Genomic DNA, 14987 nt, shown 5'->3' on the forward strand with positions numbered 1-14987 from the left:
CCCCATTTCTTTCATCAGATGCCAGCTGATCTCAAAATTTTGCATGTTATTAAGTAAGCTTTTTATGTTGATGGAAATATTGTGCAAAACAGAACAAGACTCACTGTCTTTTTCTGTGCAATTGTCCTACCTCCTACAATAAAACCAGATTTTTCAAAGTGCACCATGTGCTTCAGAGAGCTCTTCCCAGACATGAATCTGGGATTTGTTAAGGCTCTCACTGGTGACTCTTATGGGTCTTTCAGCAGTTGGTCTAAGGTTAAGAAGTGTCCCAAGCCAGGGGTGCTGCTTGATTGTATTATTTTGGTATTGAACCAGGATAGGTCCCTAGTATTGCAAACCAAGATTTTACAAGAGTAAGTTGATTTTCATGTCAGTTTTATTATAATGCTGAAAAGTTGTGCCAGTGTCCCTGCTTCTCATTCATTTCCAAGTGAAACTATCCTAAAGTGTAAACCCTGTGTGGATTTCCTTGTTTGCTTGGCTTTTTGTGGTTGTTTTTTTGTTTTGTTTTTTAAACAGGGATTGTTGTGATTGTATAATGCTGGCTTTGAGCAGATTCACACACCTCTGCCTGCATCCTTTACATTTCCTTCCTGTTCTGTGGCTAACTGCTGACAATGGCATTAAAAGAGATATTTTGGGGCTTGAGCAAAGAAACAGAAGTACATCTCTGTTAGAGAAAGATGTTCCTTTCAGAATAAGACTTGAATATTTTAAAGGCAAACTCAACAAACCAGAGGGCAATTGCTAACGTTTTGTATTGACATTTGGGAAATGTCTCACTTTGAAGAACTTTGGTTGATGGAAGCCAGGCACATTCCTTCCATGCTCAAGGCTTCTTTCATCAGACCTGGGCATATTCATGTTCTCCACACAATGCAGCAGAACTCAGTGCCAGAACAGATTATTTATCTATTTTATCCTGTTGTCATGTTGCATTTCCTTCATTTATACCACCCAATTTGACTTATTTCACCTTTTCTTTTTGTTCCTTATGCAAGTAGATGACATTTTTAGTTTGCAAAACCGATGTCTCACTGTTTGTCATTTCTATGCAATTCTAAAACAGTTTGAATTTGTCTTTGTCTGGAGACTGAAATATCTTTCAGCAGCCTCATCTGTCTGCAGAGAGGCCCAGACATGGTTCATGGAGCTGTAACTTTCTCTGGGCACAGCCCTGGCTTTGGGGTTGCAGCCTGAGCATGGGTAACAGGGTGAGGAGGGAAACAAAGGGAATTATTCAGATGTCATGGTAGAGGCAAGGGGAAACCTTTCTGTGTTTTCCCCATCTCACATGAAAGTTTGCAGAGGACAAGTGATCCAGCCACAGATGTTTGTAGAGATTTAGGACTGAAAGCTTTGGTGTGAAGGCATTTCTACCACACAAATAATTCCTTCAGGCTACTTCTGCCTCCTAAGATGCCATTAAATGTCACAAAGCTTTGTAATGTAATGCTCAAGCTTCAGTTTCAGTGCAGCCTCTTACATTTGATTGTAAAGTCCTGACTCTGCCGTTGGCAATTGTCCCCCTTATCCCATTTATTTGGAAACATCCAGAGCTTTATAAAGAATTGTTGTAACTTGGGAAGTGGCAAGTTTTAACCACAGAGAAATAAGGGACTGGAATATCATGGGCACAAGTGCTTATGCCTGTATTCTGCTTTTCATTTAGGAGGTGATTACAACAAAACTGTATCTGACTTTATACAGACACCAGTTCCACCGCAAAGATGCAGAGATTCAGTTTTGTACTTGGCTGGGGTTTTGGTAGGAGGATGAAGGGGTAAAATTTGGTTAATGTTGTACAAATTCATATCTCTGGTGCAATATATGTAAAAAAAAAAAAAAAGCCCCACTCTGTACTTTGTATAGATTAGTTTTTAACTGGATTAAACTGAAACTCAGCACAGTGACAGAGGTTTAGTGTTTTATTTTTAGTGGGTGGGCAAGAGCTGGGTTTGTATTCATAGAATTAGAATGGCCTGGGTTGGAAGGGACCTCAAAGATCATCTCATTGCAAGCCCTGCCATGGGCAGGGACACCTTGCACTATCCCAGGTTCCTCAGAGCTCCTTCCAGCCTGGCCTTGGACACTGCCAGGGATGGAGCATCCACAGCTTCTCCAGGTGCCAGTGCCTCACCACCCTCACAGTAAATAATTCTTCTTAATATCTAATATCTAACCTAATATCTAATCTAACCCTGCCCTCTTTAGTTTGAAGCCATTTCCCCCTGTCCTGTCACTACAGACCCTTGTAAATCTCTTTCCATCTTTCCCACAGGCTCCCTTCAGGCAGTGAAAGGCCACAACTGGGTCACCCTGAGGCCTCCTTAGGAGTCCTTCCTGTTTGCCCTCCATTTCTTGCCTTCTAGAATGACGTGAATTTAAAATAAGATGTAAGAGATGTTGTGTTCTTCCCTGGCACCAGCTGCCTCACTGCAGTAGCTATTCACTAATTAGGTACTCGAATGCTCAATTTTCTATATTCATAAAAACACAAACCAAACTAATTAAAATCCTACTGTGCCACAGCATTACGAACTCCTAACACCACCCCACAGTTCCCTGACTTGTTCACATTCAAAACAGAAATTCCAGAGAAGGTGAAGCACCCATGGGCTTAGTAACACACTCTTCTATAGGTTGTATTCTGCACCTAGATTTTGCATTCCTAGTCAGGTGTTGGCCACTTCAGGATGTGAGAATGGCTGGGACAAGGTGTCTCCTACATCCACAGGATGTGATAGCCTATCCAGCCACTTTAGAATTTTCCATCTTGTGAATTTATCTGGACGAGGGAAAATATGAAGCATGGTAGGGTTTTGTAAAGAAACAAAGCTTTGAACTAGGGCTTGTTCTTTGGTGATTTATGCACAAGTAGGCAGCAGATGCCAAGGGCTGTCCCTAAGGTTGGTCCCAGTTGTACCAAGGCTGTGAAATGGGAGCTCCATCTGAAAACAGCAACGCTGACTATTTAGTTACAGTTCTAGAAATGAATTATTTTTTACATAATGAGAAAGGAGGGAGTGAGTTGAGTCCTATTATTTATGCATCCACAGACAGCAAATATCAAAACCATCTACAGTTACCTAATGCTTTAAAAGTGCCACTTGCCAGAACTAGGTTATATTCAGTAGTAACAGTTTTTATAATTACACTATGAAAAACCTGCTAAATAACACCCTACCTACTTGCTTGTGTGGTAAGGTACAATATCAGTGAGGGAAAATAATTTTTCCGAGGTAATTCAGTTTCTAAACCTGGTGTAGCTGTCGGTGACAAAGGCGGGGATAGAGCAGCACAGCAGAACTGACCTTTCCATTCTTTGTCCCTTTTCCATCAATTCAAGCAGCTGTTAGCCTGAGTGACTGCACAGCAGTCCCCGTGCAAACAATTCCTATTTACTCAAACGTGTATTGCCCTAAACACATGACAGCTCACAGCTGCTCTCTCCCGAGAAACTGCCCTCAGAGCCATTCTGTGCCAAGGGAGGTGCCAGGGCATGCAATGCACAGCTTCCCCTCCAATATCTCATTTCACACCCTCCCTCACTCTCTTATCACTGCTGTTGATAATGCACCGAGAAGAAGGATTCCATTTCTGTGCGCCCTGTCAGCAGGGACATGGCAGGACAGGGGATGGAGGCACAGCCCTCCAGCTCCTCTGTGCCCATCCCAGGCTATCCCTGTGCACAAACGCAGCGCCCGCCGAGGAGGAGGAGAGGATGAGCTGCCCAGCCATGGAGCCCCCAGCAACCGGGATTGCCCGCAATTCCCATGCCCGGGAAGGCGAGCGCATCCCCGGAGCCCAGGCCAGCCCCGGAGGCAGCGCAGCCCCTGCCAGTGCAAACCCGGCCAGCGCAGCCCCTGGCAATGCAGCCCCTGGCAATGCAGCCCCTGGCAATGCAGCCCCTGCCAGTGCAAACCCTGGCAATGCAGCCCCTGCCAGCGCAAACCCTGGCAATGCAAACCCTGGCAATGCAGCCCCTGGCAATGCAGCCCCTGCCAGTGCAAACCCTGGCAATGCAGCCCCTGCCAGTGCAGCCCCTGGCAATGCAGCCCCTGCCAGTGCAAACCCTGGCAGGGCTTTCAGCAGCGCACAGAGTGACCGCCCCAACATTGCCACAAACCTTCCGGGATGATGTCTCAGAGAAATCTGCACCATTCCCTCACTAGAGGGAGTCTCAAGACAAGCGTTGCTGAGCCCTCTCCGCAGCCGATAAAGGAGCAGAGGGGCGGCACAGTAAAATGGGATGTTGGGAAGGCAATGATCCCTCAAAAGCCAAACAACAGCGGGTGCCGCGTTTCCAAAGGGCTTTTGTTTTTTCTTTCTACAGAAGGCATTGCTTGCACTATGCTGTTTCCTTCTGAAACAGACCCTGAAAGTGCAAACGAGCACCAAGCTGATGATGTTCTCCCTGGATAGACACCTCTGTACTTCATCTCCCACTGCAGTACACCACAACTGGGGAACAATGTGAGGATTAGCTGGTATTTAAAACCCCAAGATACTGACCATGAAAAACCACTGTTTACATTTACACCTTGAAAACACAGTCCTAGAGTAGGATCCTACATATTTGTCAAACAAAAAAGGCAACACCTGTACTTTTTCTGGAGGGAACAAGATTATCATAGTCACTCCAGAGGCTGCTCAAGAAACATCTTCTCTGGAGGCAGATGCAAGTTGTTATTTTTTCCCCCTCAGGAGCTCTAAAGGTAAAATTTGCATATATTGAAGCCAGCTTAGGGGTGCTGCTTCACTTGGTCTCTGAAGATCCCAGATCTTGGTGTGATCACCAATGAACAGCCAAGAAAACTCATAAAAATCACCGTGTTAAACATGAGAACTCAGATCAAAGAATAAGGAGTTGCCATCCAGGCAGACCTCAAATTTATGAGCAGTTTCCCTTCATCCCTAGTTCAATTTCCACGTTCAGTGTCATGTTGCTCACTGCATATAAAGCCACAACTCCATTTCATCTAGAATAGCTTTATAATTCTTAGCCTAAAAACCCTCTTTCTATGCATTTTTTTTAACAAGAGGAAAGTTAAGTGCTGTAGATATTAATTTGTGTTCATTGAATATTATAAACATGAAGGAACTTATGAATAGCAGATGTGATTTCTTAGTCTATCTATCTGTATTTTAACTTTCTACTTTGTTTTCAGATGAGAAAAATAGGCAGCCAGTTATCCATCCTGATGAGTATTTAGTTCAATCCACAGGTAATGATAGTTTCACCATAATAGTCCTTATTAATTTACCTATTAATTATTTACAGGCCCCAAGCTGCACTTCATTTGGCTCAGTCTTTGGATTAACAGCTGCTTGCCTTCCCCTTGGGCTGAGCTCTCCTGTACATCAAGCACTACCAACCACATCAGTGGCTGCCAGAGTCTCAATTTCAATTCTGTGTTGCAATTTCTACCCTGAAAACCGCTCCTGCAGATGATTTTATTCTGAGGCTAATGGGAAGGATGAACAACTGCAGCCAGCACTGGAATGCTCCTCACCATTACTGGGATTTCACCCCAGCTCCCAAAAGCAACACTCACACACCTCTGCTCCCGTTTGCTTAAAAGCAGAAAGTTTTCCTTTGGTCCCCTGGCAGCTGCAGTGTGGCTGGAGATTGCTAAACCATCTGTGCCTGACGTGGCACTGCAGACCTGGCCCTGGCAGCTCCTGCATGTTTCATCAGGGCTCAGCTTTCAGTCTAGAGACAGCTCTTCAACGTTTCAGAGCCTCAGGACAAAGCCAGGGTGGCACCAAGTGTGCACAGAGCATTTTTTTTAAATTTAAAAACAAAAAAAAGCCCCTCAAAAAACATATTTCAACACAGCAGTTATGAAACATGGAAAAAGCCGTGCTGGGACTAGAGGCAGTGCATTCACATCCTGCCATAACTGGCTGAATAGATGCAGTTTGACCCAAAACCAGCACATGCACATCCTCCTGCTCATGCCTGACGCACAGGAGTCATCAGCAGAACTTCAAAGTGAAACTCCCAACTCCTTGATGACATGGTTTCTTCATTATTGAACTGTGACAAACTCATGCATCTAAAGAACCCTTTCCCAAACAAATTCACAGAGAACCATCTTTGCCTGCAGCTGACCTCAGTCACATATCTGGCAACAGTGGTGGACTAAAGGCTACTTAAATAATTGCAGCTTTTCAACTAAGAGATTGTAACTGCACATTTTAAAGCAATAAGGCAATAAAATACCTTAATGCACTATCACAGTCCAGTATCTAAACCTTTATAAAGTGAAGAACCTACTCACATTTATGAGTTCAGGGGAAAAACAAAGCAAACTCCAGGTTATTTCAGGCAGGCACTTGCACTGTGTGAAGGCAGTTCCTTCCCACATGGCTCCCCAGGGCTCCCAGAAGCTGAGCAGGCTGTCCCACTCTTGGGGTAAGTGTGCATCCACACACAAGGGTATTTCCCTTTTTCCCTTACAGCTCCTCAAAAAGAAGCACTGTTCAAAGGAAGCACAGAAAAGAAGCATTTGGAAGGAGGTGTTTTGAATCATGAGCTTGTGGGCTTTCATCCCAAACCATTACTACCACAACTTTTTATCAGAAATATCCACAAGAAAGGGAGGTACACACTTTCCTCTGACATGCAAAGCAGGGAGAAGACAAAGCAATTCTGCTAAAGAACCAGGGGACCTGAAAGCTTTTCAGTTTCAGGCACACATAGAGGACAATGAGACTTTTGTGCACTGTTGGTCAGAGCCAAACCAGGAGAAGCAAACACACCTTGGGTATTTCTCCAGAGGAATTTAACACCTGCCCTGGGTGCAGTCACGAAGCCCATCCTGCCCAAATCCCCTTTGTGCCTGCGCTCTGGGCTGCCAGCATGGGCTCCTCTGCAGGCTGCGTGCTCAGGGGCTGGGAGAGGGGACACCCTCAATCAGCACCTTGCTGTGCTCTCTTCTCTTGATAAAACTTGCTATAAATCTGCTGATTTGGTTTTTTAGCCCCACCAGAGCTGGATGCAGTGCAATGCTCAATGGACAGGCCAGCTGCTGTAAAGGCTTCTCAGTTTGCACAGCCCATTCCTTCTTTTCTGAAGGAATTGAACTATTTGGGCAAAAATCATCTTTTTGCCTAAAGAGTTCATCTTTTCTGAGTAGCTCTCAGAAGGATCCTCTGCAGATCTTCAAGACAAAGGTCTTTTACTTGCTGTTGGGGACAAAACTGCATTGCAAAGCAACAAAATTCCATTTTCACAGCCCCACAGACAGCTCATTGCTGATGCTGCACGCCCAAAGGGTACTGCAAGGAAATCCTCTCAGTCTGCAAGGTGATTCCTTCACCCTGTGTCCTTTGGGCAGGAGGAATAATCTATTTATTTTCTTCAGTTTCTACTGAAGATGAGACTTTGGGCAGGGTGTTTGTGCTTTTGTCTTTGGGAGCATCTGGAGAGGACAGAGGGCCTGTAAAGCTGAGCTGGCTCTGCCAAACACTGCAAGAGTGCCCTGGGGGAGCTCAGTGCAGCTTTACAAACACTGGCACACCAGAAACAGAGAGTTTGGACAGGGCTGCACCTAAGGAGCAACACAAGCGCTGCTACTGATAAGACTCCACAGGGTTTGTCACAAACTCTCTTAATAAAGTATTTAGGAAAAACCCAATAGAATCCCACACAGACCTGGGTGTCCCACTGTGAGACACCTACAGAGCACTGCACTTGCAAGCCAATGCATAAAAAAGAGAAGAAAAACGTAGATGTAGATCTAAATCTGACCTGAGGATTAGATTAAGCTTAAAAAGCAGAGAATTGCAAAGCCTGACAATCTCAAAGTGTCCATGGCATCTGTATTCCTGTCTACCCTTCTGAAAATCAGAGAGCCTTATCCACTATGGTCTACTTATCTTTGAAGGCTTCAAGAAATCCCTCTTGGAGTTTGCTAAGTGTTTTCCTGAGGAAGCATATTTCAATAGGATAACATTGACCCTTTATGTTGTCTTAGAGAAAATAAATAGATTATTCCTCCTGCAGCAGGGAAGCCACTTGCACTTTGTAATTCCTAAGTTTTTAAATTGTGCTGGCATAGCTGTTTCAGGGACAGGAGAAGGACTGGCAAGGAGAAGTTGGGAACTTCATAAACTGGGGAAAATAAAATAGGTAATTACATGGTACATTTGTTACAGAGGCCTTGTAGCTGGATGAGTACTAAATTAATATAAATAAATTCATTTTCATAGCGAGAGGACTGAAGTTCAGTCATGTTTAAGCTGTAAAAAATGTATTCTCATATTTCTTGCTGAAATGGAATTCCTCTTGCTTCCCTTATAAATAACCAAATATATAAATACCAAGAGATAAATAATCAAGTTTCTTTGATCTCCTTTTCACATCTTTATCTGCTTATCTAGTAGAAAATACTCTGTAGTCTCTCTGTGTGCAGAGAATAAGGGGTTTCTGACCTAAAGAGATTAAAATTCAGTGGTTATAGGAGGAGGACATAATCAATAAATAATAATAAATATATTTATAATAATTATAATATTTTTATAAACAAATATAATGAATAAAAATAAAAATTTAATAATAAACAAGATCTACTGGGCCACTGAGGCAACTGCTTCTATCTTTATCCTGTGCTTCATATGACACTACAGTTTTCATATTTGTCAAAAAATAAAGTTCTTTTCAAAGTAATATACAAAGTCTGGAGAAATCTATTTAAAAAAAAAAAAATTTCTAAGGTTGCCAGGCACATAAAATAAATCTGTGTTGTACTCTCACTGGAAGGGCAGCACAGAGCAGTGCTGGATGCAATTTTAAGGGACAGTAATTTTGTTTCAGTTGTACAGAGTCATTGGGGCCAGAAAGGTAACTCATGAGTCACTGCAAGCACAGTTCAGCTTTATATCAAATTATTCCATGCAGTGCTCCACAAGATGGATTCACTTGGATGCTACTTTTGCTATTGAGAGTCTCAACAAAATCTCCAACAAACTGGTATAAACAAAGGCTGAATTTTACTTGGGCTTTTACTTTGCTTGAATTGCTTCATTTCAAGTGACTGAAGAATGGTGTATTCCCCACTATGAAAGGCTGAAAGTGGTTGGGGAATAAAAGCCACAAATTGAGTTCTGTTATCTTTAATCCAGCCATTCCACCACCAATTTGCTTTCCATGAGATCACATCTGACAGGAACAATTTCTCTTTCCTTCTCCCCTCTCAACCACAAGATGTAAATTCATGTTTACCCTGCTGTAAAATCCTAGAGGCTAGAAAGCAGCATAGATTTTGCGTTTCACACTTGAGAACCGCTGGCATAAAACCTTTGCTTGGGTTTTTTAGCCAAAAAACAAACTTTACTTCTTAACTAGTTTGCCCTCAAACTATAACTCTTCTCCTTTTTCTGTAGCAAAGTAGCAGAAAGTTTTAATTGGTGGATGACGGTGATGGGGCTGAAAACAGCCTGATCTAGTCAAGTGCTTAATTGCTATTATGTTGATAGGAGTCATACTTTGGTCTTACTCCTGCTGCCAAAAAAAAAACCACATGACAAACACCCTCTTAAGACAAGGACAAGCCTATCAACTCACTCTTGCATGCAAACTGTATTATTTTATAATTATTTGTTACCTTTCAGAAGTTAGTTTAAATTTGGGTATACTTTTGGTACTTTTGCAAACGCTCAAGCTTCTTCTACTGTGGCTGGATAAAGGAACAAGAGACCCCACAAAATTATTAAAGGTATTGGAGTGTTACCTAAAGGACATTATGTCTTTAAACAAGTATTTTTCTATGTCAGAAAATGTGGAAATTTGCAAAATATTCCACCCCCCTGCAGCAATGAATGAGCTGTAGCTACAAAGTAAATTCCAAAAACAAACTAACAAAACTTTGCACCTCTAACTCACTAAGGATCTAGAGAAACCTCCCAACAATCGCTGCTCAGTATTTTTTCATTTATTTAAACTGTTTCAGGAGAATGAATGAAATGTGAGCACCAGCACACCATTTCAGCCAGGCACTCTCTGAGCCACATCCAGGCTGTTTTGAGCCAGTGAAATGACATCTGTTGAATTTAGCACATTTGGAGCAGCTTCCCTGGGAGCCAATGGGAAAAGCAGTGAGCACTGGGTACTGAGTAATGAGAGCAAAATCACTAAAAATTTTTCTGGACTGGTGTAAGTTGGGAAATAGTTTAAAATGAGAGATTGAGGATTTCTCTATGGATATACTGACTCCCTTTACAACAGGTCAGTACAAGAACATTGCTATTCCAATTAATTTAATTCCTGCTGCTTTGCAGAAGAAGCCAACGGGGCTGCTAATAAACTGCACCTACTAAAAAGAAAATCTTATAAACACAAAGTCTTCATAGTTTTAGAACAGAACAAACCTGCAAAGGCCATTCTGATAGTATCACCCTGACCATGATCCTCACCTCAGCAGGCAAACATCTGGAACATCTGGTAAGTGAGAGGAGTCAGCAGCTGCTTGGCCCTACAGAACTCCAGGTTTGGGACCAGCAACATGCACGTGGAATGGGAAGAAAGAGGCAGACTCTGTGTTATCCATCACCACAAGCTGTCTCCAGGTTAATATTAATAGTTTTTAAACCAAGTTGGGTTTTTTTCCATATGCAAGTCAGCTGAAGGTAAGGGATCTCTGGCAGTCCTGAGAGGTGCAGAGATAAAGAGAAGGGGTTTGAGCACACAAGTTTCACACCTGGCTCAAGGCCAAGCCCAAACAATGGCAACAAGGTAGCAGAGAGTCTTATATCTAGAGCTGTTTCTTCAAGTAATTATTTAACATTACAGGACAGCAGTGAAATGTAGAAATTACAGTTTTAATAGTAAAACACAAACCACTCAGCCATAATGTGACACATTTATGGGGTGGTTTTTCTGCCAAAACATTTATTCACTTCCCTCTGAAAAAAGAAAATAAACAGTCCCGGTCCACCCAGCCAGGAAGCAGTTCCTACTTTGGAGATAAAAGTGCACTGCTGCACATCCAAAGGCTACTGTGACAAATACTCACTTCTGGTGTGTGCAAGGAAGAGAAAATGGGTGAGTTTAGTTATCTGGTTTAAGGGACTATTCCCATTTGACAACCAAGGTAGAAAACAAGGACTGGATAGGGATAGGTCTGGTTTAATCTCCTATATAACTTGCAAAAAGAAAATAGAGTGAAGAAAGTGGGTTCAGGTGTGAGTCTCTACTGAAGATAAGACTTTTGAGGAAACACAAATTTTAGAATTTAAATTGGCTCCACTTAGGAGAAAACAGATGTTTCAATGAGCACAGAGCTCCACAGAGGAGAAACACTTGTGATACCATTGAAGTACCTTGAGTGGTAGTATTGTAATTCAAGAGTTCTGACCATGTGTCACAGAGCTAGGGCATTTTAATTCTATTTTTCTCCTTAAACAAGACCACAACAGAAGTGACAGGCTTTTCAGGCTGCATACAATAATGAGCAAAGGCAGCAGGAAAAAGAGTCAAATTAATAACAACTTTGGTGTAATTTAAAAAAAGGAAACATGAAAGAACAACCTTTCAAACCAAATAATCAAATATCATTGTCAAAAGCATACATTTAGGAAAGCAGGTGGCTTCTAAATGAAGAATATCCAGGCAACATTCAATAGAAAAAAATCTGTGAGAAAGTAACAGCTACTTCCTCCAAATTCACTTCTAAAGACAGATGCTGACTTTGGAAAAATATTTGCTTACTGCTTATTATTTAGATAAGAATTTGCCATCATTTTCCACAAAGAAGCTGCTCTACCAAAATCCATACAACTTGTAGGAGCATCACTCTGATCATCTGCTCATCTCACTGCTTCTTTTCTCCACCTATCCCAGGAAAGAAACATCACCCTGCTAATTTTTATTCCTCAGGCTGTAAAGCCAAATTGGAACTAACAACTTAATTGAGCCCATCACTATAAGCACACACTCACCAAGAGACAGTGAGAACTTGTGATCAAAGAAGAGTTTAGGTTGGGAAAGACGCTCAGGATCAGCAAGTCCCAGTGTTAGCCCAGCCCTGGCAACTCCAACACTAAACCAGGTCAGCCAGCAACACACCCACACAGCTCTCAAACACTGCCCTGGGCAGCCTGTTCAAATGCCTGAGAGCCCTTTCAGGGAAGAAATTTTCCTTAATATCCGACCTAAACCACCCCTGGCATTACTTGAGCCCTTTGCTCTTGTCCTGTCCCTTGCCACTTGGGAAAGACCAACACTCACCTCACTAGAACAACATTTCATGCACATGGCAAGATCACGACATAAACATCCAACAAAGTTCAATGCCTTAGCAAAAGGTTATAAAATATGCACAAGGGCCATATTCCCTCAATCTTGAGAAAAGGAAATAAAGCAAGATTCTTACTCACAAGGCAGAAGAACAAGTTCCCAGGAGCTGCTGAAACTGAGAAACAACATCACTGCTGCAGCAAAGGCCCCATCAGAGGCTATTTGAGTCAGCTGCCCACCCCATTAACCTAATAGTGCCCAGCCCTAAGAGGGAAATCCTGGTGCTAATGAACACCCTGGCAATCCTTCTTGGATTTGAAGGCCCAGGCTTTAGAATGGGACCTAGAGTTGAAGTTCATTGATGCTCACTGTCAATTTCAGTGCTCCAGCTCCACTCAGGAATAACATTATGGTGAATATAACAACAACAATAATGGTGTTTACATCCTGTGCCTCCCCTCCCTTGGGCAGAGAGCAAAGACAAAGCTCCAAAGCAAGTATTGGCCACCTGAATGAGCAGCTGGAGGAGGAAAGGGTGGCAGCCCCACTCCCAGTGAGGGAAGGGAAGAGGGGACAAGGTTCTGTGCGGGGGCACTGCCACGAGGCACCCCTAGAGCCCCCAGTTGTGATGGGATTGCCATTTACTGCTGCTCAGCCCTGCAGGGAGGAGCTGGCCAGGAAACCTCCCCAAGTGGTGCCATCTGCATTTCAACTCCTGAGTAAGGCAGGCACAAATGTAACAGGGGCAAGCGGCAGAGAGGAGCTGCAGGCTCTGATTTTTGAAAATTCTGTTCAAACAGAACAGAGTTTCACAGAGTCATTGCCCTGTGATAACTCATCAAAGTCACACTATAAATTAAAACAGGAGCACAAGCCAGAAGAACATGCAGCGTGTTCTGCAGGCACCCTGCAGCGCTCAGAGCAGGACAGAGCAGCATCTGCAGCCTCTCAGGAATGTCTTCTGCTCTTTTAATAGTTCTCCTCGGTGGGGTGGGGAGGTTTGTATCACGTGTCTTTCTCCCCTTGCTGAATCAAAAATAGAGCCCTGAGTCACAGGCAGTGCCTGGCCACGCTGAGCACGTGTCCCCAGCTCCCCCAGGCCTCCTCCTCACCTCCACAGCTCTCCTGCTCCAGGAGGAGAAAATCCTCTCCCTGCCTCAGCACGTGCTCCCAGCAGCCTGGCAGATGATGCCTGTGGATCCAGAAATGCACTGAAATGGGTGGGAAGTTTCCTGCTGCCTTCCAGGATGTTGGATCAGGGCTGTTGGGTTGGAGATGTCCACTTGGAATGGGGCAGCTGGCCCTGGATTGATGGAGTTCCACATGGAACATGCCCTGCAAAGAGCACTTATCCTGCCCATTTTTAGTGGGAATGCCAGGATGACATTGAGCACAAAAGGTGTAACCAGGGAGCCTTAAATGCAGTGATTTTGAACCTCAATCACTTCTCCTTAACCCTATTCTGAAGAGCCAAAACACTTGCCCTTCCACTCAGACCTGCAAAATGAACAACAGGGAGCACAAAACCCATGGTGGTTCATCAATAACCTAAGAATGGATATTCCCATGCTTTGTACAAGTAATCACTGTGAAAGCTGCAAGCTGGGCAGTTTCACAGAAATTTTTGGGTTTCTAGTATCTACTTTAAGTTTGTATTTTACTCCCCAAAACATGTTTGTGCTTTGTCCCAAATAATAACAGTCTATGCTAGCATACCTACAGTAATTACCTTCAGGGGTGACTGAGGTACAAAGAGTGGGAAAGGAAGGAAAACACAGAGAAACAAATTCAGTTTTCCAAGAGCTGTTAATTACTCATTAGTTTGATATTATTAGCTATTAATACATAACTAACACAGGGGTCAGGCCCCCACAAGCCCTCCTAGCACTGCTCCCAGCAGGGCCCTGCTGTGGCTCCCACCTTGCTCAACAAGCAGCAATATTTACCCACTGGGTTGAGCAACGCTGGCCATGCCCAGCCCAGGCTCACGTTTCAGGGCAGCCTGAATTTTGACACTGACCCTGTTGCTAATGTGTGCTAGCATGCAGACCTTGGCCTTGTTAAAGACTCTCACTGCAGCCTCTCATATCTGCTTTTTAGGGCTTTGATCTCTCATCTGAGCATTGTCACACCTTTGCTGGCGCTTCAAAATAAAATTGTTTATTACTGCTTGCCATTGTCTCCACACTGTGTAACTTCTGCATTTTAGATGTATTTTTTCTGTATCCCCGACTCTCTTTTCCCTTCTAATGCCATCTCTTCAGTTCACTTCTGGCTTCTATCTATTTCACAGGGCCATGTCCCACCAAAGCACACTGCTGTAACACTGCACTTATCATGTGCCTTGAGGGACAAAGACAGAAATTCTGACCCTGTTATAACCTAATTTGGTATACATATGTTTGGATTTCATTAGGAAATGCAACATGTACTGAGATGCCCAGTGGCCCACCAGCAGTCACTGTAAGTATTTTAAAGCTGTGACATCCAGGTGTTCTGCAGCCTCCCTTTCTGAGTAACCAGCTCTGTGATCCTGCTTCCCATCCAAGCAGCTCCAAAACTCAAAAGCAGTGAATGAACAGTGTGAGCCTGTGAGCACAGACTGCCCGTGCTCTCCTGGAGCACACAACAGGCAATTCCATGCACTCCCTGGGCTCCCTGCCCGTGTCCATGTGCACAGCCCGGGCAGGGCAGGCCCTGAGCAGGGGATGCAGCCTCCAGCTGCCCCCACAGCCCCCAG

Source organism: Melozone crissalis, unplaced genomic scaffold (assembly GCF_028551555.1).
Source record: "Melozone crissalis strain CALT ecotype California unplaced genomic scaffold, PUWL_Pcris_2 ptg000018l_1, whole genome shotgun sequence".
NCBI lineage: Eukaryota > Metazoa > Chordata > Aves > Passeriformes > Passerellidae > Melozone > Melozone crissalis.